Source organism: Mirounga angustirostris, unplaced genomic scaffold (genome assembly GCF_029215605.1).
Source record: "Mirounga angustirostris isolate CCGP_5_RB_7025 unplaced genomic scaffold, mMirAng1.0.hap1 SCAF_14, whole genome shotgun sequence".
In the NCBI taxonomy this organism is placed as follows: domain Eukaryota; kingdom Metazoa; phylum Chordata; class Mammalia; order Carnivora; family Phocidae; genus Mirounga; species Mirounga angustirostris.
The window spans coordinates 27,058,690-27,083,004 of record NW_026991722.1 but is presented as its reverse complement, the minus strand read 5'-3'; the positions used below and the strand labels follow the sequence as shown (position 1 = coordinate 27,083,004).

Below are 24,315 nucleotides of genomic sequence, written 5' to 3'. Positions count from 1 at the left end.
GAGCGCGTGTGTCAGTGTGTGTGCGCCTCGGAGTCAGACGTGCACTGCTGTGCACCCCCGGTCCCGGCTGGAGCGGGGTGCCCGGCCCTCGGGTGTCGCGCTGTGTGTGCGGATGAGGTGCGAAGCTGCCCCCACGCCAGGCCTTTGCCCTGGGCAGGCGTTGACAAAGCAGCAGGCCGGCGCCGGCTTTGTTTTTAACTGTGATACATGGGGTGTGTTTGCACGGTCCCCTTCCCCACATCCCCTTTCCCTTACATTCTACTCCAACAATAGCTTGGTTTCCCCCTCTTCTCCCCCCCGCCACATTTCTTCCATTTTCTTTTAATCAAAAATTCCCACCTCCCCAAGCGAATCCGAGATGCATTTAGATTCATTTTTTTTTTTTTTTCTTTTTGTATTCTGCCTCTGGACTCACATTTCTCTTCTTGGAAATGTTTCTGCTACCCTCTCCCACTCCAAGGCTGCTTAAATCCCTGCTGGCTGAGGCCCTCCCCCACTCCCCCCTCCCTCACGCACAGAATGATGTCTTCCCTTTGCGACCAGGGTTGCTCCTTCGAGTCAGAGCAGGGGGTGGGGTCGCGGGGCGAGCGCTTTAGTGCGCCCCAGGGGCCCGATTGGGCAAGAAAATGAAAGCCCGGCCCTCTTTCTTCCAGCCCAGCTGTCCCCAGCCCCACGCCTCTCCCCAGAACCTAAAAGGCAAGGTTGGCCCCCTTAGGCCTGTTTGAACCGCAGTTTTTTTTGTGTGATGATAGAATGATGACATTCTGCATTTATCAAATCTTTTTTTTTTCTTCATTGTGTAGCTCAGTGAATGGTCAACTCGCTGCTGTGTGCGCTGTGACCCTTCTGCCTCCGCATTTAGCTGTATTGTGACACCCCTCTTAACCATCTCCTGTCTCCATCTGAGGAAAGCATTGCTATTTAAGCAGCAGTATCCCTATCTCAGGCCGGCCTAGCGGTGGAGGGGGTGTGGAGGGGGTGTGTGAGGAGTAGGTCGGGGCGGGGGCGGGTGCGCTCTCCCTGGAAATGTCAGCCCCCTCCCCCAATACACAATTATGTCTTCTTACTTGGCATTTCCTCTTAAAACGGGTGTGGAACATTACACTAGGCAGAAATTCAAAAATGATTAAGGAGGATGTTGAGCCTGAAAGTATAATTATCCTGATTAAATCATTATCATCCTCATTAATACCACGGATCTCTAAATACCATTGCAGGATGCCGATTTTACATTTTGAAATTCAAATTGCTCAGCTGCCTTTAAATTTTATTTTTAATATGCTCCCCCCCACCCCTGCAAGCTCCCCTCCCTGCCCCCCCAATAAATTCTGCCTCTCAGTCAAAGTTTACTTTCATGGCAAACACGCCCACAGGAAATTCAAGGGCTGAGGGTGAGTTGGGCTGTGGGTAAAATTTAGCACAATGAGATAAGAATTCATGACCTTTCGATAGAGGATACTAATGCTTAACCCAACAAGGTCCTACACCACAATCTTCTTGTAAAACTATTAGATAGCTTGCCAGCTTAAGTCTGTTCTTTTTAGTTTCCATTGTAGTAGTATAGGATGTAGGCCATTTCAGGATAGATGTAGAGAAATAACCATTTTTGTATCTTCATCTTGTTTAGCTGAGTACATTGCACTGTAAATCCCTGTTAAGTGGATTCCTTTTGCCTTGGCTTGGAGGCTCTGGCACCCCATTTCCCACTTACCTGGGTGGCCGTCAGCTAGCTTCTTGGCAGCACCCAGGCATAAGTGAAGAGAGTACATTTAGTCGGAGGCAAAAAATAATAAGTATATGTTTATATATATATGAAAATCTTGAATGAAATGACAGTTGCTATTACCCCATAGCCTCTGAAAATTTGGTGTAGCAAGGTCCCTGGCTTAAGGGGGAGCCATGGCCATGGTGTCTTAATTGTTTAATTGTATGATGTCAAGAGTATCTTTGGACATCCGCCCTGGCCCTCAGAGCTGCCCCTTTAACAGCCGGCTCCCTTCTGCTGCCTCACCAGCCGGACCTGCTGGAAAACTGCAACAAAACGACGGCAGTAATGTAAGACTAAGGCCCCTACTTCGAGGGTCCTTCCAAAAGAAAGTCCCAAGTGGCTGCCCCAGATTGCCATTTGGCAATCTGAAAAGAAAGAGCAAAAAAAAAAAAAAAAAAAAGAAGAAGAAGAAGAAAGAATCCCCAGCAAAATGGTTTTCCATTAAACAGGGATAGTGTGTTCTGCTGTGCTGAATTACTTCCTGTTCTTATTTTGTGGGTAATTTTTTCTGTATCAAATATCCTTTTGGTTGTGTATCTTTTTCACCTTTTCTTGTACTAAAACTAAAGCATGATCTGTATTTTTTTACATCCCCCAGTTGACAATGTACAGCGCTCGGTTAGAGATGTCACCCTGCTGAAACGTACTGTGGTCGTGTAGCCCGGGCCATCTGCTCATTGTACGCTGCTTTTGTTCTGTTGCTCCTTCCGAAGCATGGTGGGCCCAGCCTTTTTTTTTGGTATCGTGTGCATGATGACATTGTTACACACAGAATCCACTAATACTAATATACAATCTCTCAATAAAGAACTAGTTTTCCTATATTAACCTAGTGTGCTTTTTCTCTTGCTGTTTTCCCATTTATTGTCGTATCCTGCTGTTTAGATTTTTTCCCTTGCTTTTCTATCCCCACCCTCACCCACCCACCCACCACTCCCACCTCCCATTGTAAGATTCGAGTGAATGCCTTTTTTTTTACTTTCCTTTCTTTATTTCCTTTTCCTTTCCTTTCTTTCTTTCTTTTCTCTTTCTCTTCTTCTTTTCTTTCCTTTCTTTCTTTTCTTTTTCTTTCTTTCTTTCTTTTTTTTTTTTGGTGGTACAGATATGGTGACTTTAATCCCAACTAGTCCGTATCTTTTTACAGTAGACATCTGGGGCCATGGGAAAGGTCAGTTGCCCGGCCACACCGAAACAGCTCAACTGCATAGAGACAACCCCTCTCTTTGGCCACGTGTGCAGCCTGCACATTTCACCATAATTTCTGAGTTACACGGCACTCGGTTTGTGATGCTGGTGAAGAGGTGGGGATATAACACTTAGGTTGAGAAAAGGGATACTGTTCTTAACTAGCAATCTTGTAGCATTTCAGACTCGCCTGAAAAACCCATTTTTAGTTGTGTTTTAACATTTCCTTTTACTGTCTCATTGATTTACTGTCCTTATAAATCATGCCAGGGGTAACATGTTACATGTAGTTGAAGCCATGGTCTAGAATTTTAAAGTGCCCTCTTCTATGTACATCTTTAAGTTCTTGGAACCTGCAGTGTAAGTTTTTCATTGAGATCCTGCATAAGGAAGATGTTGGGAACAGAAACCAACTCAGACCACCCCCCACATTTATCCCAGGGTCAGCAGCCTGACCTGTTACCGTAGAAATAAGAGAGTCTGTGTCCTCTGTAGGCTGTAAGCCAGTTAAAGCTGATTATAGCCTAGTTCCCGGACAGCTGCCTCATCTGTGGTCCTAGTGCCTCTCTTGAGAAAGAAAGCCAGATCTCTGCCATTGTCTAAGTGTGTAGGGGTGTGTGTGTGTGTGTATAGGAGGTGGGGTGCAGATCAGGAGGGAAGTCGGGACCTACCCCCAAATTGAATTGGAAGAAGAGCCCTTAACATGTATATGTTTTCCATAATTACATTTGAGAAGCCAGTGGAGAGGTATTATTCCCCCAGAGTGGAACCCAAATTCAAGCATTTGTCAATTACACCTATTCAGTTTCAGCCCAGAACAAGTCTTGCTAAATGAGGCATTTTAGACAGGGAGGAAATAGGTTGATTAAAGAAATTCTCAGTTCCTCCAAAGGGTCATCATTTTGGAGCTGTTCTTCCCAGGCCGTACCTCCTCCTCCCTCCCCCAGGCTGTCTCCCGGGGCCCCTCTGCCCCACTGCTGGCATTCCTTCTCCACGCAGGTGCACCCTGCCTGACCACAGTGCTGCCTTGCCTTCTTTGTGGCTTGGTTGGACTCTCCTCTCCTCCCATTACTGCCCTTTCTGCTCTGGCCCTTTGTTCTTGTGCTCTGCCCAGCCTGGGTGGGAAAGCTGAGCTGATTTACTGTGACACATGGACACACATGGAAGTTCCCAGCGGAGGCTCATGCTGTAGTTGGTGCAAGAAGAGATATGCAGGCCTTCAAGGATTTTTTTTTTCCTTCTTCTCCTCCTCCTTTTTCTTCTTTAATTTCGGTTTAACACGAAACTTTTAATTTTGTTTCTAGTTTGAGAAAGCAAAAGCAACCATCCTCCAACCCATCCTCAACAGCGGTAAAACTACCCCCCAAAATCAGGTGATGACCCTCGTTTTTGTCCTAGAGAGCAGTGGCTATTATTAGATTGATGCTAACCAGCTCTAAGATTCTACTTCTCTAGATTAGTGTTATGTATGTCAGAATTAGTTGATCGATACATTGCGAGGATGGGCTTATAACCTAGTAATAATATAGAAAGCTAGTGGGGTTAATGGGAAGTCATGTTTCAGCAATTTATCAAATGCATACTCTATTTTCACCCAGATTGTCAGAAGAAACACATTCAGATGAAGAAGCCCTTTCCCCCTTGACTGGATGATCCAATCATTACAAAGCCATTGTACTTTGTATCTACTCTCTCAACCATCTGACTGACACATACCCGTTTTAATAACTTTTGACTCCCGGATTTTGGAAAAGCCATCTAGTTGCTTAGATCCTACACCATAGACTTTCTAGGGAGAAGAAGCACAGCTCTTGTTTACCAGTCTTCTTTTCAAACAAAAGAACTCCTGAAGCTAGCAGCAGGTAAGGACCACTTAAATGATGAGTTTTCTTAAATAATAGTTATCCATAAACCAGCCAATACTATGAATCCCTCAAGATTAGGGGAAAAGACCATCAAGATGCAGGTGACAGAGACTGGGTCACCTCTCTTCGTCTTACAGTTTGCTTACCTCCTGCCCTATCCTTTCCCCCCACATCCTTCCCATCTTTAAATTAAGGTGTCCCACTGGAAAACTTACTGGTTTCCTGTGCTAGGGAAGCAAAACTCCATGCCGGATCCAAGTGCATTGTGAAGCCCCTTTCCTGGCCAGGAGACACAGGCCCCTGACTCCAGTTCAGGGTGTGACTCTGGATCTCTCAGTCCTACCTCACTACGGTTTGCACAAAGGTGCAAGACATTTGTGCCTTAGTTTTTCTGTGGATCTAACTAGCTCTTTAAAAATTCCTGGCTTAACATAGTACGAACATGAATCAGTATTTATCAGTTTCCAGTAGGGCTTAGCCACAGAGGAGCCAATGTATTTCCATGAGAGTTGGGGGAGAGGGGTGGGCACAGCTTGCCTTAGAGAGACTCAGGATTTTCTGGATGACTTAAGAACCAAAAGCAAACATTTGTAACCCTGCAGCAGAACCCACTTGCAATGCCTGTGACTTAGTGTGTTCAGTCATTCGTTCATCCACTCACTCACTCACTTGTTTATTCATGTAGTTAATGGGTGTTTACTGAATACCTGCTTGGGGCCAAGTTAAGGGGGATACGAAAGCATTGTAGGACCTGGGTGTCTGCCCTTCCGAGAGAGGCTTATGCTGAGGCTGGGAGATGAATGCTTAGGAAACCGGATGCTGTCTAAGATGTTCTTGCCAAAGCACCCAAACGATGGCAGAACATCCAGACTGGGTGAGGTGGAAAGAGCCTGGGGCCATCCAGGGGTTAAGTCCCAGCCCTGTCTTGTCCCGGAAGCGTGAACTTAGACCACTGCTCTGAGCATCATCTAAACAGTGACCATCCTGATACCTGACAGGGTGTGTTTAGACTATTCAAAGGCACCTGGCTTGCAGCAGGTGCCTAGGGCCTGCTAGATGGCTGCCCTCCATCCCCCATAACCATAGGAATTTATTGGTGAGGGATTAAATAAAGTTTCAGAGACAACCTTGCTGAGGAGGTGGGTTAAGATCTGCTTCCAAGAGTAGCGTGCTTCAGGAGGGAGGAAGAGGGAGAAGGGCTCTAGGTGGGGGTGGGGAAGGAGCGAGACTTCGGCTAAGGCCAGGAGGCTCTGCTGATTTGGCAAGAACAGGAAGTGCATACGAGGAGGCGTGTGTAGGTGTGTGTGTGTGTGCATGTGTGTAGGGGTATGCGTGCAGGTCTGCTGCCTTGTGTGGCCTCAGGAGGCACGGGGACCATTGTCTGTCTTTGAATGGTTCTCCCCAGAGCACAGCTTCAGGAGTTAAGCAGCACAAGGTCTGGAGAATGTAGGACAAAGGGCCGGAAGATACTTTGAAGCCTGTTTCGGAAGGCCTTGGGAAGCTCCGGGAGAGTTTGAACTTGCTCCTTTAGCCATTGGGAGCTCTCTGGGGAGAGTGGTATTTCAACAACTCATTGTGGCAGCTGGTGGCAGAGAGGTGAGCCTTGGGGCTGAGGCCAGGGAGGCGGCCATGGCAGGCTTCCGGGGGTGATGGAAGCCTACACCAAAGGTCTGGGGGATGGGAAGGACGGTTCCCATGAGGAGCCTTACCATAAGAAGAAGTGAGCAGAACTGAGTCCGGCGGAGGGGACAAACCAGGAAGATGGGAGCAATAGTTAGTTTCAGGGAGAGATGAGTTCAGTGGGTTTGAGATGCCAAGAGTGACAGAAGGAAGGGGACCATGGCACTGTCCTGGGATTAAAGACTTCTAGTAAGTACCCGGTGGGGTTAGGAAATTCACTTCAATAAAAATTCTTCATGTTTCCATGACAACTCCTCAAAAACCTCTCTCTCCAGTCTCGGAATCCCCTTATCCGGTTGTACGCACGCATCTTTAGTCAGGAGGCCATTCTCTCCGTAGCCTCTCTTGCGACATGGACCCCCTGGGTGCTGCGCCCTGCTGTGCCCTGATATCTCAGCCTGAAGGATTTTCATCCAATCTCACCCTTCTTGAGAAGAGAGACTCCAAGGCAGGCAAGTGCCAGGGTCACGCCCTCACGGGTTTGCAAAAAAGGTTGGCCCTGCCTATGTGAGGAGGAAGAACCTGGGGGTTCAACAACTTCCATCTAGGTTCGATCATGGAAGGACTAGAATGACATTTTGGAAGGGGAAAAAAATCTCAGGTGTCCACCCCTCTGAGATCATGCCAGTGAAATTCCTCCCACATTTCTGTGCATACATATATGTATATTTTTTGGCAAGCTGCAAACACAGTAATGCGCAATCCTGCATTCTCCATTTTTTTTAATGTAACATGTCACAGCCTTTTCATGCTTTCCTATGTTGTTTTGACAAGCATCACTGTTACTGGCTGCACGATATTCCCCGTGAACCGTGGCTCTGCACCTGGGCTTGGGACCATGGGAGGCACTCACATGGCCCTGGGTTGCAGGGCTGCTGTGGGCCCCAGGAGAGGAGAGGTGGGTGGCCCCTCCCATCAATAGGCCCAGATAGCTGGAGGGGAGGGCAGGTCAGAGAGGGCTTGGGGAAGGAAGAAGGTTTGCAGCAACTTTTGAGATCTGGGTGCTGGTCTTTGTTCTGCCACAGACTTCTGTGATCTTGGGCAGGTCAGCTTCCTCCCCTGGGTCTCAGTTGGCCTGCCAGTCAAATGGGGAGGATAGACCCATCGAATCTGTCCTCCAGGACTTGCCCCGTGAAGTGATGCGTGGGAAACAAAGCGTGAAGCCGGCCCAAGGCAATGGTAGCAATAATGAGCGGCGTTTCTTGGTGCTGGGCCTCAGATGGGCCATGCGGTGCAGTGGGTGCAGTGGGAACAGCTGGGGCTCACCGTCCTGCCCCGCCCCGGGGTGGCCTGCGGCCGGCTGACTACTCCACGCACTCACTTGCTGTCTGCCAAGGGAGCTAATGGCCCAGTGGTCCCTTCCTGCGTGAAAACACTGGGGTTTCCCCTAGATGTGAGGCACCCTTCATTGCCTCTTTGACTTTCCACAGGGGTAGCAGCCATGCGCTCTTTAGTGCCCGGTGGCTAGACCACCTGCCCTGGGCAGCCGGGAATGCTGTGGGACGGCAGGGAGCACGGCCCGCGGGCCTGAGCCCAGGCTCACCTGATGCCCGAGCGAGAAGTTCCCCTTGTTCCCTAATACATCCTTTCCCTGAATCATCCTCCGGGGTGTGCCAGGCCGAGCAGGGGAGCCACCCCCTGGGTGGCCTGTCCCATGGGGCTCAGCCACTCCTCCCAGGTAGCGGGGTGCAGCGAGGAGAGGAAGTGGCGGCTGCTGACTCAGCACCAGCCTGCCACGTGGAGAGGGGGCGGAGGAGCTCTCCCAGGCTGGGAGGAAGTGGGAATTCAGCGGACACCTGTCTCAAGGAAGGGCAGGAAGTTTGCAACAGCTGCTGCTCTGAGTCTGGGGCTGAGAGTGGGAGGGAAGGGGGGGCGCTCTCCAGTGTTCCTCCCCCCAACAGCCGGCTTCGCTGGGGCTCTGCTCCCCCGGCAGCCGGGGCCTCCATACCACCCTCCCCAGTGCGCAGGGCCTGACTGTCCCCTAGGACCACCCCCCTCCTAGAGCAACTGCTCCTAGGTTCCCAAACGCTGTGTGCGGGAATGGATTAATGCCTCCCCCCAGGGCTTGGCGATACCAGGAGTCTTCCTGAAGCCAAAGGGTGGTCCTCCCCGGAGGGCCCTCAGTCTCTAGGGCATTCCCTGGAGGCCGAGCTGGAATGGACTGGCCAGAAAAGGGCCCTGCTAAGCAGAGCTGAGAAATCCGACTCTGGGGAAGGTGAGGCATGACGGGGGGAACACGGGTGTCCACAGACCCTTCTTCGAGGCTCCCGGCACAGCCAGCCACCCCCGGCTCAGTAGCCTGTGCGTCCAGCTTGGTGGTGAGGGAGACCGAAGAGGCAGTTGGACAGAGCCTCGGCCTCGATTGAGTCAGAGCTCACCAGAGCTCCTCCTGAACCCTGGGTTAGGTGGGCTGTGGCCCTGGCCTCCCCTTTGGTGGATCCATGTCCCTCGGGCATAGGTGGAAGTCAGGCCTAAAGGGGGAGATTGGTCCGCCGGTCTGGAGGGAAACTGGGCCTGGGAGGCGGCACCTGCTGGACTTCCTTTGGCTGAGGGGATAGATCCTGAGGCTGCCCCTGCCTGGGAGGCAGGGCTGCAGCCAAGCCAAGAGGGGGAGGGCGGTAAGAGGGTGTGGGAGGGGGCTTGGGCCCCCCAGAGCCTGAGGAGCCCAGCCTTCTCCCTGCCAGGTGGGAAGGGCTTATGGGAGGGGTGAGGGGAAGAGAGGTCACAGGTGGTGAAGGGGACAACAGCCAGCCAGCCCTCCCCTGGGCAGGTGAGCTGGGAGTGTGATGGAGAGGGTGGGTAAGGAGCCCAGACACAAACTTGGGGTGCATTTTCCCATTCTATCCCCACCGCATCCTGAAGGGTCCTTGACCCGTCCAAGCTTCTCTAGGAGACAGGTTGAGGAAAGAAGGAGCATGGAGGATGGGAAGGTGGGAGGAAGAAGTTAGAGACATGCCCTGTTGTCACTGTCCCCACTCCTCAGCAGGGGCCGCTCATCCTCTCCTGAGGACTCACGAAGTCTGTGTCGGTCCCTGAAGAGTCCTTCCTTGGGCTCACCATGGCAGGGTAGTCCTGGCCTGCCCTCTGGGAGCATCCAGACTAGAGGGGAGCTGGGAGGAATGTGCAATACAGAGCAGAACCCTTGACTCCCGGCAAAAAAGGGGCTTGCCGTGCCCCAGCAAAACATGGCATGCTTTCCAGTTTTACTGCTAAATCTGGGAGAAAAAGGGGTTTTATATTAGACTAGACAAGGAACTCTTAAGTCACCAGTTGCAAATGTTGCATGAACTTTTGAGTGAAAATATAGGACTCTGATGACGTATTTCATGTGGGCAGGCCAGACAGTAGCCCTATGGCTGGGGGCTGGTTGTTCAACACCCCTCTGACATTTGGGTGCTCCTGGGGAAGAGTATGAGGAGTGCCAGGTGAAGCAAGGTGTCCTCTTCACAGAACTGGAAACCCTAGCCTGTCCAGGGGCTGGAGTTGCAAAACCAGCTCCCGAGCGCCCCAGTCAGGATTGGGACCTGGGTCTCGTGACTCTGGGGGCGGTGCTCTTCTTGGGTCTTGACTCAAGGTGAGTTGGAAGTGGCCTGAGCTCCAGCAGCTCCAACAGGGGTGGTGGAGTGATACTTTGTCGGAAGCACAACTGGGTTATGCTGAAGACCTCGTGGGGTTTGACTGGATAGAGAAAAGGATGGTATTTCAATATGGTGGCCGATCTGCCATATTGTTCCCTAGTCTGGAGGGCTAGGGCCACGACCGGGAGCAAGGGTCTGAGTGGGGAGGTGGACATGAATCCCATGAGGAAGCATGTGAGGGAGGCTTTCTCGTGGGGGAGGCCCAGCAGGGCTGCCCCCGGGACTCTAAGGACCCTCATTGTTACCGTAGTAAAATATACACAGCCGTTCCCCCTTCTCTGCGGTTTTGAGTTCCCAGTTTCAGTTACCCACTGTCAGCTATAGTTCAGAAACAGATGCTCCTCCTTCTGACGTGTGGTCAGGTCAGTGACAGCCTAACCCGACGTCACCGGCCCCGCGTCCTTCACCTCACTTCCTGTCCTCAGGCAGGCATGTTACCACCTCACATCATCACAAGAGGGGTGAGTACAGTACAGTGAGATATTTTGAGACACAGACCACATTCACATAACTTTTATTAGAGCGTATTAGCACAATTGTTGTAATTTATTCTTAGCTATTATTAATCTCTTACTGTGCTTTATTTCTAAATTAAATTTATTCCAGGTATGTGTGTATAGGAAAAAAAACCTAGTATATATAGGGTTTGGTGCTACCTGCCGTTTCAGACATCGACTGGGGGTCTTGGAACATATTTCCTGTGGATAAGGGGAAGTAGGCAGAGCATAACATTTGCTGCTTGAACTGCCCCCCCCCTTTTAAGATATTTATTTACTTTTTGACAGAGAGAGACACAGCAAGAGAGGGAACACAAGCAGGGGGAGTGGGAGAGGGAGAAGCAGGCTTCCCGCAGAGCAGGGAGCCCGATGCGGGGCTCGATCCCAGGACCCTGGGATCATGACCTGAGCCGAAGGCAGACGCTCAACGACTGAGCCACCCAGGCGCCCTGGGTGAACCCTTTTAAAGTGTACAGTTCACAGGCGTTGAGCATTTTCACAACGTTGTGTCACTATCAGCACTTCTTACTTTTAAAACCTTTTCATCGCCCCAGCCAGAAACTAAGGGCCGCCTTGACTTTGAGGCCTGCTCCTGGGCCGGGCAAGGCTCTGCTTGTGGGCTCTCCTTGAGGACAACTGGGGACACTAAGCGGTAGTAAGAAGTGCACAGATCTTGGCGTCCGGAAATCTTGGGTTCTGGCTTAGCCAGGTGACTCTGGACCTCCCGAGCTTCATCTCTTCGTCAGAAAAACTGGAGATGATTGTTATGGGTGCCGGCGCCAGGGGGAGGTGAGGATGGAGGACGGATGAAGTGCAAGGCACTCGGAGCCCTGGGCGGTGCTTAGCCAGAGGTGGTCATTCTCCAGCTCCCTCTGAACACACACCCCGTTTGTTCAGGCCTGGAACCCTGGAACAGTCTAGGGGGTCCTAAGGGAGTGCAAAGGGGCAGACAAGAGAGGGCCGGGCATGTTTCAGCGTCACTGCATAAGCAGTTAATGAGAACCTAGGATGGGCTGTGGGCAGCCAAGGCACACACAGCCTTTGACTCACAGCCTCGCTGGGGAGAGCCCTGAGCACCCCTGAAGTGGGTGGAGAACACAGGCTGGGCTCCACAGAGGGCCAAGCTGATGGTCATGCTGGCTAGAAAGCCTGGCCCAGCCTGGAGGCAACTGGTCAGGGCTGGCACACGGGATGGGGAGAGGTCACTGAGGCCTGGAGAAGCCAGGAGGGCCTCCTGGAAGAGGCAGAACTGGAGCTGCTCCCCAGGAGGGAGATCTGAACCTCTGCTGCCTGGGGGAGTTCTCAGGTCAGCCTGCCTTCCCTGCCCCGCCCCCCCAGACATAGACCCTGATCTGATCCAAGAGGTGAATGTTCAGAGTCCTGTGGCTGTCATCCTTGTCTGATTTTTTTTTTCCTTTTCTGGAGCATTGGGTCCTCTCATTTCACTGTCATGCCACCCATTCCAGTCCCTTCCTCCCTGCTATCTCCCCTGGGCCTGGCCACTTCCCCTGCAATTCTCTGCCCCCTCTCCCACCCCTGCCCGGCCAGGCCGCCTGAGGGCCCCGGTGGGTCCACATGCCATCCCTCGGGTACACCTGCAGAGGGCGAGGCCGCCCCAGGGGAGCTGGGGGCTTCGTGACCACCCTCTCAAGTGGGCAACCCTCTTGGGGCGCTGGTTCCGTTCTCTGCAGAATGGGGTGCTCCTCCTGACCTGCCGGGCTGAGTGAGGATGAAGTGAGGTGGGGGATGGATGATGCCCACCCTGACGCCTGACCCAGGGGACGGGGCTACTCTCGTCATACGTGGCTGTCTACTAGGGAGTTGCCACGTAAAGAATCTTCTGCCTGTTTCTAGGAGGCACTTTGAATTTGGTAAGGGGAACAGAGGGGAGGAGGAAAAACTTCTTTGAGCCCAAGTGTTCTCATCTGTAAAATGGGAACAATCCTGATCAACCCACCTCCCCTCCCCCCAACCCCTCCCCACACTGGCCCCCAACAGGGTTATACTGAGGCTGAGATTTGACGGTGGATTTGTTCAGCTCGTCTGACAGCTGTGCACGGAGCATGTACCCCGGGCCAGGCATTGTGCACGGCCCTGGGGACACAAGGAGAACAGCGACAACAAAAGCACCAGCAGATGCTCCCCGGGGCACTTGTCTGGGCCAGCCACTTTCCTAGGCTCCTTACCTACCCTCACCAGACCCAATGGGAGGGGAAGCAGATGCGCCGACAGGCAGGAAGGTTCCAGGTAGGTACTGGGTGCTCTCTCAGCCTGGGGGAGCTGATCTCGAGCTGAGTCTTAAGGGATGCGTGGGCTTGCCCAGGAGAAGGGGTGGGGGCAGGGTGTTGCGGGCAGAGGGGCCGCGGGGGCACAGGGCAGGCTGAGGAGCAGAGTGCCGCCCCTGCTGTCCTGTGGGGGGAGCCGGGGCTTTGTCACTCCTGGGTGTCAGCATTGCAGTGTTGCCCGGGGATCTGCTGGCCGGCTGGCTTTTGTCAGGAGGGAAGTGCACACGCTCTCCCCAGAGGCGGATGTCCTGAGCTTAGGGCTGAGGGCGACCCTTGAAGGCCTAGGAAACAAGGTTGACATCTCGACAGCCCCCTGCCCCCGCCCCAGGAAGCCATGAGGGGGCAGAGTAGCCTCCCCCACCTTCCAGGGGTTTTCATGGCCTCCTGCCGGGAGGGCGGGCAGGGGTCCGGAGGAGGGCAAGGTGAGGGGGATGTGGCGTGGGGGGGCGCTGGGCCTGGAGGACGAGGGAGTGGAGCCGACCCTTGCAGTAGGGCCCCGGGGCAGCGTTTTCCACTCTATCCAACCAAACCCTGGGACCCCCTGAGCTGTTCAGAGTTGTTTCTGCAGAAGAGTTACATGTTCCCCCAATGAGCAAACTGCTCCACGCGTCACCCCTATGGCGGGGAGCCCCGATGCGTGCGGGCACGCGGACTCCCCCGTACAGCGAGCCCTTTGGTTCTGCCTGGGTAGCACTTCCCCACGCTACCTGCCGGCAGACCTCTGTGTGTGTCCCTGTGCGAGTCCTAAAACAGCCCTTGAACTTGGTGCGTGGAGACTGTTTGGGAGATGCCAGCCCGGGAACTGGGTCATCTAGCTCAAGGCTGGCCCAGCAACTCCTTATACTGCAGAGAAATGGCAGCTAAGAAAGGCCGTGGAAGGTGGCCCATCTGTTGGTGACTGCCTGTCTCGAAGTCCTCTCCCCGCCCCAAGTCTTCCTCCTAGGAGGGCCGTCTTTACCTGCCGAAGAGAAGACTGTGAGATCAGGAGGTCAGGGGTGAGCCGGTCACTGCCTCCCAGCGACACCCTTGCTGGCCAGCCTGGGAGAGCTCTGGCAGTGGCCAGGGAGCTGAGGGGGGCCCTGGAGGGACTGGCCTTGTACCAAAGCCCCGTTCTGCTTAAGACTTCCCTCCTACCTTTTTATATTTATGACCTTGTCCAGATGCCGCGGCAGGGGCTTTCTCCCTGCCCAGCTGTGAGCCCCCGTGCCCCTTGGCCCCCAGCTACGTTTGACACACGATCGACATGGCACTTGATACTCACATACTTGTGTCTCCAGATGCTCAACCCCAGCACGCAGTCAGCCCCGCACGGTCCCAATGTAACACGCGTTCATACACAGTCCGCACCCCGTTAGGCCACAGCACATACTCTCAGTCACGCTCATTAACATCTGTGCTGGACCGGAGCAGGGAGCACCCACACACACATTTGCAGATGCCAATCAGCACGCACAGACCCGCCTGACGGCCCGCATACACGCATACACACAAGTACATCCATGACGCCTACTCGCGTTGTCTCACCAGAGGCAAGCTTAAATGTCCCCAGATGGGACTTCCTTCTCCTTCTTGTCACTGACATGCCTGCCACCTGTGCCCGATGAGGACCCCATCCCACCATCACCAAGTTCACACAGTTAATCATCCAAAAAAGAGATGGAGACCTTCAGCCAGGATAAAGCCGCGAGGCCTGAGCGTCTCCATATGCCGCTGGCCAAGTTAAGGGACCCAGACCTGCCTCAGAGCTGGGCCCTGCGACACCTAGTTGTCCCCATACTCAGGGCTCTGCTTTCTCCACGGGGCCTTGCTGAGGCCCAGGAGGGGCAGCGTCTGTGTGGGCTAATGTGAGGGGCACGGCTGACTTGCTATGGTGTCCACTGTAGTTGCCTGATGATGGATAAAGCAAACCGCAAAAGCCCCTTTTGGATGTCAAGTGGCCTGGAGGGCTTCATGGAGGAGGTGGGGCTCGAGCCGGGGTGAAGGCTGAGGACCGTGCCATCAGGAAGCAAGAGGGGAGGACAGGGAGGAGGGGAGGCCACTTGAAGAGCATGGGGAGGAGTGAGCATGGCTGGCAGCCTCCCCAACCCAGACAACCCCAGTGGTGATTATGGGAACAGTTTGAGCAGAGATGGGAGAAGAAGCAGTGAGGCCGGGAAGTGGCCAGTAGCCCTACTCTGCTGGGATTTCCTCCTGCCGACCCGGGAGACCCCTCATTTAGTGCTCAGTTTCTGCACCCAGGTGGCTGGGGGAATTAAAGAGACCATGCAGTATTAATGTTGCTGCCTTGTTTTATAAAGTGTCCTAACAAGCTGGTAAGCCAGGCACACTCCGTCTTATTTACAACTGCTATTATTTCTCTGACATGGAGATTAATTTGATGATAGCTGTTTATAAGCTCTTCTATCATCAGATGGGCCCATTACCTGGGAGGAGAGGAGGGCTGGATTTAATTTGTGAACAGTGCGCTGGGTTTTCCTGCTCCGGAGTGTGTGTGGGAGTCACGGTCATAAATCACGGAAGGCAACAGCAGTGAGGAGACCGGAGGCCCGGGAGCTCCCCGAGCCGGCGACGTGCGGGAGAGGCGTGTCCCGGCAGGTGGGCAGGTCTGCAGGCCCAGGGAGCTAGGTGGGGGAGCACAACCACCTGTGCAGGGAGAGAGACACTGGGGGGTCACCCAGCCAAGGAGCTTCCAACTCAGGACCCTACACCAAGTAAGAATCATCTGGGAGCTTATTAAAATGCAGATTCCCCTAGCCTAGGGGTAGGGCTTGGGAGTACCTGAGTCTGGAGTGTTCTCGGAGGAGGCCTGCCTCCGTATGCTCTTGCCTAGGTGAGTCTTGGCCTATGGACAGGCCAAGGTGGCCTCCAGGTTCCCTCTGCTCCAAAAATAGGCTTCCCTTCCCTGGATTTCTGGAGAGAAAAGGACAGGAGAAGGGCCGGCAAAGAATGAGCAAAATGGTAAAGTTTGCAAAGGCTGTGTCCCTGCACCCATGGGGCCCCCCAGCATTGTTGCCACTCGGCTGGTTGTGAGACCCTCCTGCCCAGCAGGAGAGAAACATTAGCTCATGAACATTGTCCCTCTGAGGGCTTTATAGGCATCACGTCTCAGGCATCTTATGCCGATCTTTGGGTTATCTTTTATTAAAGCCAACTGAAAGATAAGAAAACTGAGGTGTTGCAAGAAGCAGTTTTAAATTTCATGGCCTAGAAACTGAGGCCTGGGTTTAAATGAAGCTTGGACATGGCTGTCCTTTCTATGACCTGAGGCAGTATTCCTAACCTGGAGGCAGGGCCCCCACACACGGACACTGCACCCCTCCCCAGAGAGTAAGATTACTGCATATGTTGGGGTAGGGATCTGTAAGAACTCGAGGTGCTCAAGGAGCCCTCATGCTCCATGGACTTAAGCAGCCTTCCTCCAAGGGCTGGCTCTATTTTCCTGGGGAGGCCTCTGACACAGAATGCAATGGATCTTTCTCCACTGGTAGCCTGGCAGATCCTGTCCCTGCAGGTCAGTGGGGAGATGGGTTGTGAAGGACAAGGGCCTACCTGACTCACACAAGGAACCCTCATCTTGCTCTGATGGGTGGCAGTGGCCCATGGGCAGTGACCTTGCCCCTTGCCTTTCCCCTTGCATTTCCTGGGCCTATCCCTAGGATGGCTGCTTTATGTCCTCTGCCTCCCAGGCCTGGGCCTTTCCTTCCCCGTCAGCTCTTGGCAGCTTTTGCAGGGTTCTGCTGGGGGGACTTCTGAGAATTCTTCAGGCCAAACATCCTCATTTCCTTCTCCTCGGGTGCCGTAAGCCCCATCCAGGATTGAGGAACTAGTAAACGCTCATAAAATGGGAAGGGAGCCAGTACGGACTCCATCAGATGCCCTCCCCTAGTTGAGAATCCACACTTGCGTTAATGTAGTCTAAGTTTGTATTAGCTGTTCTGGGCACACAACACCCTTTTATCGAGCTTAGTTCAGATGGACCAGAACTCTCAAATCTGCCAACACCTGTTATGGAGACTCTTTGTCTCAGCCTAGTGGAGCTGGCTTATTCTGTAGGGTGTAAGTTTGGCTCTGGTGACCACGATGCAAAATAAAGGTGGCTTAAAGGGTGTAGCAACTCTCTAGAACAGCCTGGAGTTAGTGGTCCTGGGTAGTCATGGTTGGTGGGTACTTGATGTCAATCATCAGGTGTCTCCTCTCTTGTTGCTCCACCCCTCCCTAGGGTGTGGCCCCTTTTTTGCATGATCCAGGATGGTTCACCCCCATGTCCACTTTCCAAGCAGTGGGATGGAGGAAGAAAAGAGAGGTCAGGAGGCACATGACACAATGCTGCCTGGTACCCACTCACATCCCGTTGGTCAGAACGGGCCCACGTGACCATGTGTGGCTGCAAAGGAGGCTGGGAAATGTAGTCTTCATTCTGGAAGGTCATGTGCCAGCTAAATTTGGGGGTTCTGTTACCATAGAAGGAGAGAATAGATATCGGGAGACAAGTCGTCTTTGCCTCAGTTGGTTCTTAGACCCATACATTAGGCCTTACCGTGATCCTAGTTAAAGATTGTCCTGTGCGTGCACTTCTCCATTTAGTGTTGTGGTGGGTGGGCTAGCATGCTCCTCACGGCTTCACAAAGCCCCAAGGTGGGAAGGGAGAAGCCACCCTCCACCCTGGCATCAAACCCCTGCGCCGTATTGATGGCATGTACTCATTCATTTAATTACAGATTCTTGTGGTCCCGGTGACTAGGTCTCATTTCGCATCTTGTCCACAAGAATGTAGTAAGGTGTTAGGATAGAGGCTGAGGTGATGACTGGAAGTGCCCAGCCCAGGGGGTGGTGTACAGTAGACCCTCAGCAAGTGCTGTGCGTCCTTGGGCAAGGTACTTAAACTCTCGGTGCTTCAGTTTTCTCATCTGAGAAATGGCGATGTAATCATGGCCGGCCGCTGGGGCTGTTGGGGAGATTTGGTGAGAGCCCACAGGCAGCACCGAGTCCTGGCTGGGGCAGGGCATGGTAACTGCCACAGAGGCAGGATGGCTTGGGGGTCAAGAGCAAAGGCTCCGGGTCAGGCTGCTGGGAGAGAGTGAGGCTCTAACCTCTGGAGAAGTTGCGTGAGCCACATGGGATCCCTAGAGCTTTCTGCACAGGTCCCTGGTAAGGAGTGGGCACTCAGTGAATGCTAGCTTGCTCTGGGCCCCACCCTACCACCCCTGGTAAGAGGTATCACATACCAATCCCTGAATCCCTCCCCTTCCCTCGGCAGGTGGTTGGTGGAGACATGGGGAAGGACCCTGGGAATCGGAGTGGGGGTGATGGGGCCAAGGAGCTGCCACTGGGTAGAGGACAGGCCCCACGTTCTGGCCTGAGACCCTCTGCTGGGGGAAATGGGATGTGCCTCCAGGAGCAATAACTAGACCCAGACTTCCCATGTTGAGGGCTGGGAACATGTTCCCGGGGCTCCTAGTGGGGGGCCTGGCTGTACCCCAGGTGATTCTGTCTTCCTGTCTGCCAAGACTCAGCTCTCCGGGTTTTTACTGGAAGCCTGGAATGGCAGGGCTGGAAAGGACCCAGAGAGATCTGGCTCATCACCCCACCCCCTCATTTTATAGGAAACAGAGCCCAGAGAGAGGCAGGGGCTTGGCCAAGGGCCCTCAGCCAGGGTGAAGACCCAGATCTTCCTCTTGGTCTCTGTTCTTGCTCCTGAACCAGGAGGGCAGGAGCCATGAGCCTCTGTGTTCCCCAGGTCTCTTTCCCCTCCTCTGCCTTCTGCCCCCAATTATGAATTACTCTGTCTCTTCTCAGGCTGCAGTCACCTGTCTGGGGAAGGCCCAGGGAGGGGCCCACACATTAGCAGAGGCAAATGTGGAGCGGGGTTTGGGGGACAATCTCTTGGGGGAGCAGCTATGATGGGGAGGGGGCATTGCAGGGTCAGGGACTGGGGGCCTGGGCTCACAGGTGTGCGCCGAAGGACGAGAGTGGGCACCATGGGACTTGCCTCCTGGGGTCAGGGTAGAGATTAAGTGACACAAGTTTGTGACCTCTGAGGGGCCATTCAGGTTCGAGGGCTTCTGTCCATCAGGGCTGTAAAGATGAGGTTTCTTGGGCACAAGGCACAGGATGGGAAGGAGAAGAAGAAGCATGGTCAGGGTGCATTGGCCCCGAGATCAAACAGTGAGAAACAGGAGGAATCTTGACAAGAGTCTCCATAGTTGGTTAGAATCGTTCCGGGGCCTCTGCCCCACACTTGAACGTACTGCTGTGGTCAGCCATCAGTAGGCCTCTGAGCTGTACGCACCTTCTGCACTTCACATCTCTGACACTGGAGTGCACTTGATCAATGCCCATGTGTTCTAGTTTAATTGCCTTTTAAACATCTTTTCGTTGTGGATAAAGGGATGGTTCACCATGCAATTGACGGCCTCCTAGAACTGATGAAATTTGGCAGCTTTTTTATGCTCCCCATTCACAAAGCTTTGGGGGCCACAAATAAGTCTGTAGAACTCTCAGAGGCAAACGTCAGTGCCAAGTTCGTGATTCATAACATCTAGGTTCCTTTCTCAACATACACGTTCCCCTTCATCTTGTTTTTAACATTTCACGACCCCTCTCACCCAAGGACTCAAGGGGATGAGCACATTGGGGAGGGCCGGAAGTCAGCAAATGGGGAGGCAAAATTCCTGGGACCCGTTGGATGAGGACCAGCCTTGTTAATATTTCTGGGGGCCTTGGGTTCTTTGCTGGTCCGATGGGAGGAGCATTCTCTTTCTGCCTTACTCTTCAGGGGCTGGTGAGGACCACAGTGTATACTTGCTGTCTAAAAGGCTCTGGAAAGGTCAGACCTGCCCCAGAGTTAATATTCTAGGAAAAATGTGAACTTCCTTGACTTTCCCTCCCTCCCCAAACCAACTGTCCAAGCCCCCTTCCTGTGCCTATCAGAAGACTGCCGATCTTCTAGATAGTCAGAGGACCCTTCAGGGATGCTGACGCCTCCCCCTCCCGTTCCTCCCCCAGCCACTGTCTCCCAGTGCCCTGGGAGGTCCCTTGCCGGGCCTCTGCCATCCCTGAATTCAGTGTCTGCCTGGCCTCCTGGCAGCTCCCTCCTTGTCTCCACCCCTTGAGAACTCAGCTGCCCCCTCAGGACCTTCCCTAAACCCAGTTGTGCACACGAGAGCCAAAGCCTTGCATGGCCCCACAATGCTTGCGGGACCCCAGCACCAAAGTACCCAGATGGCCCCGCCACGTGGGGGATCTGACTGGTATGGATGATGATGATGATGGTGATGAAGGTGATGATAAAGATGATGATGAAGGGCCTCTGTGGTGGGAGGAGGCAGGGCCTTGTGATGGGGCTGCCAGGCCAAGGCCATGGGCCACTCCTTGGCAGGGTTCCCATGACACTCGGCCCTAGGCCAGGAGGAGGTTGGCTCAGGGCAGGTCCAAGCTGCCGCCATTCCGCCCTCATTCCCCCCCTTGATTTCTTACTGAAATATTTATTAAGCCCCTACTCCGTGCCAGGAACTTGTAGAAGCTGACAAAGAGATGGCCTTCTCTCTCTTCCTTTCGTTCATTCATTCATTCACTCATTCCCAAATGTTGACTGAGGGACTGACCATGTTCCAGGCATGCTCTAGGCTCCAAGTTTGCAGCATCTGCACCCCGACTTCTCGGAGCTGACCCTCCAGTGGGGGCTGGCTGGTGGCGAATAAGTAAGCAGGTCAACAGCTTGCGAAGGTGACACGGGCTAGGGGGCAGGATAGCTCAGGGCATGGGGGCAGTGATGCTGGGGCGGGGGTGCCGGGAGAGGCGGGGTGCTTACCTTACGTCCACACTGGGGAAAAGCTCTGTGGTCAGCTCGATGCTACAGAGCCCTGTGCGGAGGGCAGCGACAGAGGGTCCCAGAGACTGTAAGGGACCGAATCTCGCCTCCCTTGTGAGCACGGCCGAGTCTGGCTGCTTCCTGCCTCCTGGCCAGGCTGGAGGGTCCCCCTTACCAGGCATTCTGAGCACGGCCTCACTCCGTCCTCCTATCCCTGGGAGGTAGATCCCATCATTATCCCCAGTTTACAGATGGGGAAGCTGAGGCACAGAGAGGTTGCCAAAGCCTACACAGCTTGTAGAGGTCGAGCTGGACTCAGACGCAGGCAGGGGACCCCAAAGTCTGAGTTGTCACCACTCTGCTACACTGTCCCCGTATGTCGCGGTCACAGCCCTGGGTCCAGTGGGTTCTCGAGCCCTGCCACCAGACGGCTGCCTCTCTCGCCCTCACCCCTCAGGGCAGGGGTGCTGACTGGTCGGGGTAGCACCCAGCACAGCATTCAGGGTCTTCCTCGGTGCTGGGCTCACTCTCCCCTTTTATGTGTGAGGAAACTGAGGCCCAGAGGGGCAAACTGACTTGCTCTGAGCCACATATTAATTAACAACCAAATAGGTTCAGGGAGTCTCCTCTCCTGCCTCCTCGTCCCTCTGTCTGGTTTCTTTGCCCAGGAGCTTCAGGGCTGGTGGCCAGGCAATGGGAGGGGGAGGCTGGGAGAAGGTGCGAGCATGGCGGGTCCGTTCATCTGCTCAGGACCATCTCCGAGGAGAGGGCAGGTGTGTGTGCACATGTACGTGTGTGTGCACGTAAGGGGGACTCACACGCCACCAAGGACGCCTGTGAGTCAGGCCCACGACAGGCGGTTGAGAGTAGAGTGGGTGCCTGGAGTCTCAGCGCCCCTTCCCGGGCCCCGCCTCCCCAGGCCGCTCTCCGTGGCACTCCCCTCTGCTCCCTCATGGCACCGCCTCTTGTCCCCCTAACTCCCGGCCTCCATTCGAGATCTTGGTCAAATCTGGTCGTGGTGTGGAGACATAGACTTTACACTCAGGGGAAACTGAGACCCTAAAGATTGGGGAGGCTTCCTCCAGAGCCAGGTGGAGCCCTGGTTGGGAGGGCAACGTTCTGTGCCTTTGAGCTTCAATGGTGGCCTCAGGCAGGGACAATGGGCTCTGTCATTAGGGTTACCTGGGGAGCGGGCCAAAATCCACATTCCCAGGCCCTACTGCACAGATACCTTTCTGAGGTAGGAATCTGTATTTTACGGACCTGTGACTTTTAAATGCAAATGAGTTGTTTTGTCATTAAAGAAGAGAGACACGCACCTGCATCTGGGAAAAATGTAAGCGGTAGGAAGACTCATTGCTGAGAGCAGGCTTCTTTCCTGTCCCACGGCCCTCTCCCCACGGGTGACGGTTGTTAACTCTCCTTCTGGAGTAAGCAGCAGGGGCAGCCCTTGACGGGGCACGTACTGTGTTGAACAGAACCCTTCTGTCCCTGCCTTCTGGGAGCACAGAGTCTAGTTGAGGTGACGGGGAGAAACAGATGACCCACAAATACGCACGTTGTCATGAGAGGGGACAAGGGTCCGGACGACCAGAACGGGGTATTTGGAGGGAGCACAGCAGGGATGACCTCGTTTGGCTGGGCTGTGCTGGAGGGCGTGGTGGTGGAGGGGCGAGGACTTCTTGGTGTCCTGTCCAGGGTGCCAGGGGGGTTATTCTGCAGCCCTCAGACTCCACTCACTTCTTTCTCTGTGTCTGGCGTAAGAGGGGAGCAAGACTCCTCCCGATGTTTCAGAGTCACCTTCTGGTTGGGGACACAGGACATCAGTCTTGCTAAGGATTGTACTGGCTGCTTTAGGATTGTCCTAAGTCTAAATGAGTGGCTTAAACCAATAGAGATCTATTTTGTCACAGTTCTGGAAGCTAGGAGTCTGGAATGAAGATGTTGACAGGGCCATGCTCCCTCTGAAGGCTCTGAGAAGGATCCTTCCTTGCCTCTTCTCTCTTCTGCTGGTAGCCGGGAGTCCTTGGCTTATAGACACATCCCTCCAATCGCTGCCTCTGTCATCATGTGGCCTTCTCCCTGTGTGTCTCTATGTCTACACGTGGCCTTCTTATAAGGACACCAGTCTCTGGATGAGGGCCCTCTTATAAGGACACCAGTCTCTGGATGAGGGCCCTCTTATAAGGACACCAGTCTCTGGATGAGGGCCCGATCTCTATCAGTGTGACCTCATCTGAATTCAGTTACGTCTGCAAAGACCCTATTTCCAAATAAGGTCACTTGCATAGGTACAAGGGGTTTCGACTTCAGTATGTCTTTTTGGCAGGACACAACTCAACCCACAACAAGGATAAAACATGCGGGCCCCGGAGTGACCCAGCCTGGGAGGACAGTGAGGACTCCAGGAGGGGGGCCTGGGTCCCTGCAGGCTGGAGTGGGTGGGGCAGGGCAGGCCTCAGGAAGGGGAAGGTCTGGATGGTTGGGCAGGCTCCAAGGACGTGGGGAGGAGGGTGGAGCAGAGTAAGTGGATGAGGGAAAGAGCCCAGAGCCAGGAATGCACAAAGCACACACAGCCACAGAGAAGAGGCACCAAGGACCTCCTCAGAGCTGCCTTCTAGAACTGTGAGTTCAGGAAAATGAGGCCGTGGCAGTTGGGAAGCCTGCAGCACATCCTACAGGTCACCCGTTTGCTCCTCCCTTGAAGGCAGTGAGGGGGGCCTGGGGGTGTCCTCTGTGACCTTTTCCAACTGCTGGCTCTGGCCTTCAGATACGGTGGCTGCAGAGAGGGGAGAAGTGACCGTCACTTGGGCTCCTGGGAAGAGTAGCACGTGTCCCCAAAGCCCAGAGCCTCTGGCCCCTTGATGACAGGCTCTAAACACCCAGGACCATCCCTTGCTTGCCTTAAGCCCACACAACTAGCTCCTTTTTCCATCTTTTCCCTTCTCACACGCTCAGGGGGGAACCTGCAGGTGGGATGACACCCACCTTGTTCCCCGGGGCCTAGACAAGGATTCGCTCGGAGGATGCACACAAGAAATATTCTTTTGACTTAAAAAGAAGACCACAGTGAGAAGAGAGACTCCCGACAGTGTCATCCTCAGATCTTGTCCCTGCAGAGACCCAGACCCTCCAGCCCTTCATGCAACCACTGTGTCAGGAGGACCGGGCTCCTGTCCTGACACTGTGGCTGAGCTGAGGTGGCACCTGGGTGAGGAGATGCCCCTCCAGGGCCGCAGGAGGCCTCCCTGTAAAGTGGAGGCTGCAGTGTCTACTTCACAGGGCTCTCACGAGAAGGAAACGTGAGCAGCCGTCCAGAAACTAGAATCGTGCACTTGGATTCAGTCTGACAACCTGAGACCTATGTCAGGCCCAGGGGGTTCGGGATGGGCAAGACAGGCTGTGTCCTGCCTGCAGGGGTTATGGACGGTCTGCTGGGATGGATTTCAGCTGGTGCACGGGTCCGGTTAAACCAGTCCCCGGGTGGTAGCCCATAAGAGGGGAGTGGACTGATGAGGAGGAGTCAGTCAGGCAAAGAACGGGAGGAGAGTTCTCAGCAAAGGGAATGGCATCCTGGAGACTAGAGC

General features: G+C 53.9%; 1 pseudogene; it reads right to left on the bottom strand.

Annotated features, from left to right (window-relative positions):
• Positions 1–20,910, bottom strand: part of LOC135362610 (Y-box-binding protein 1-like) — a 34,691-nt pseudogene extending 13,781 nt beyond the window's left edge.
• Positions 20,911–24,315: the final 3,405 nt, after the last annotated feature.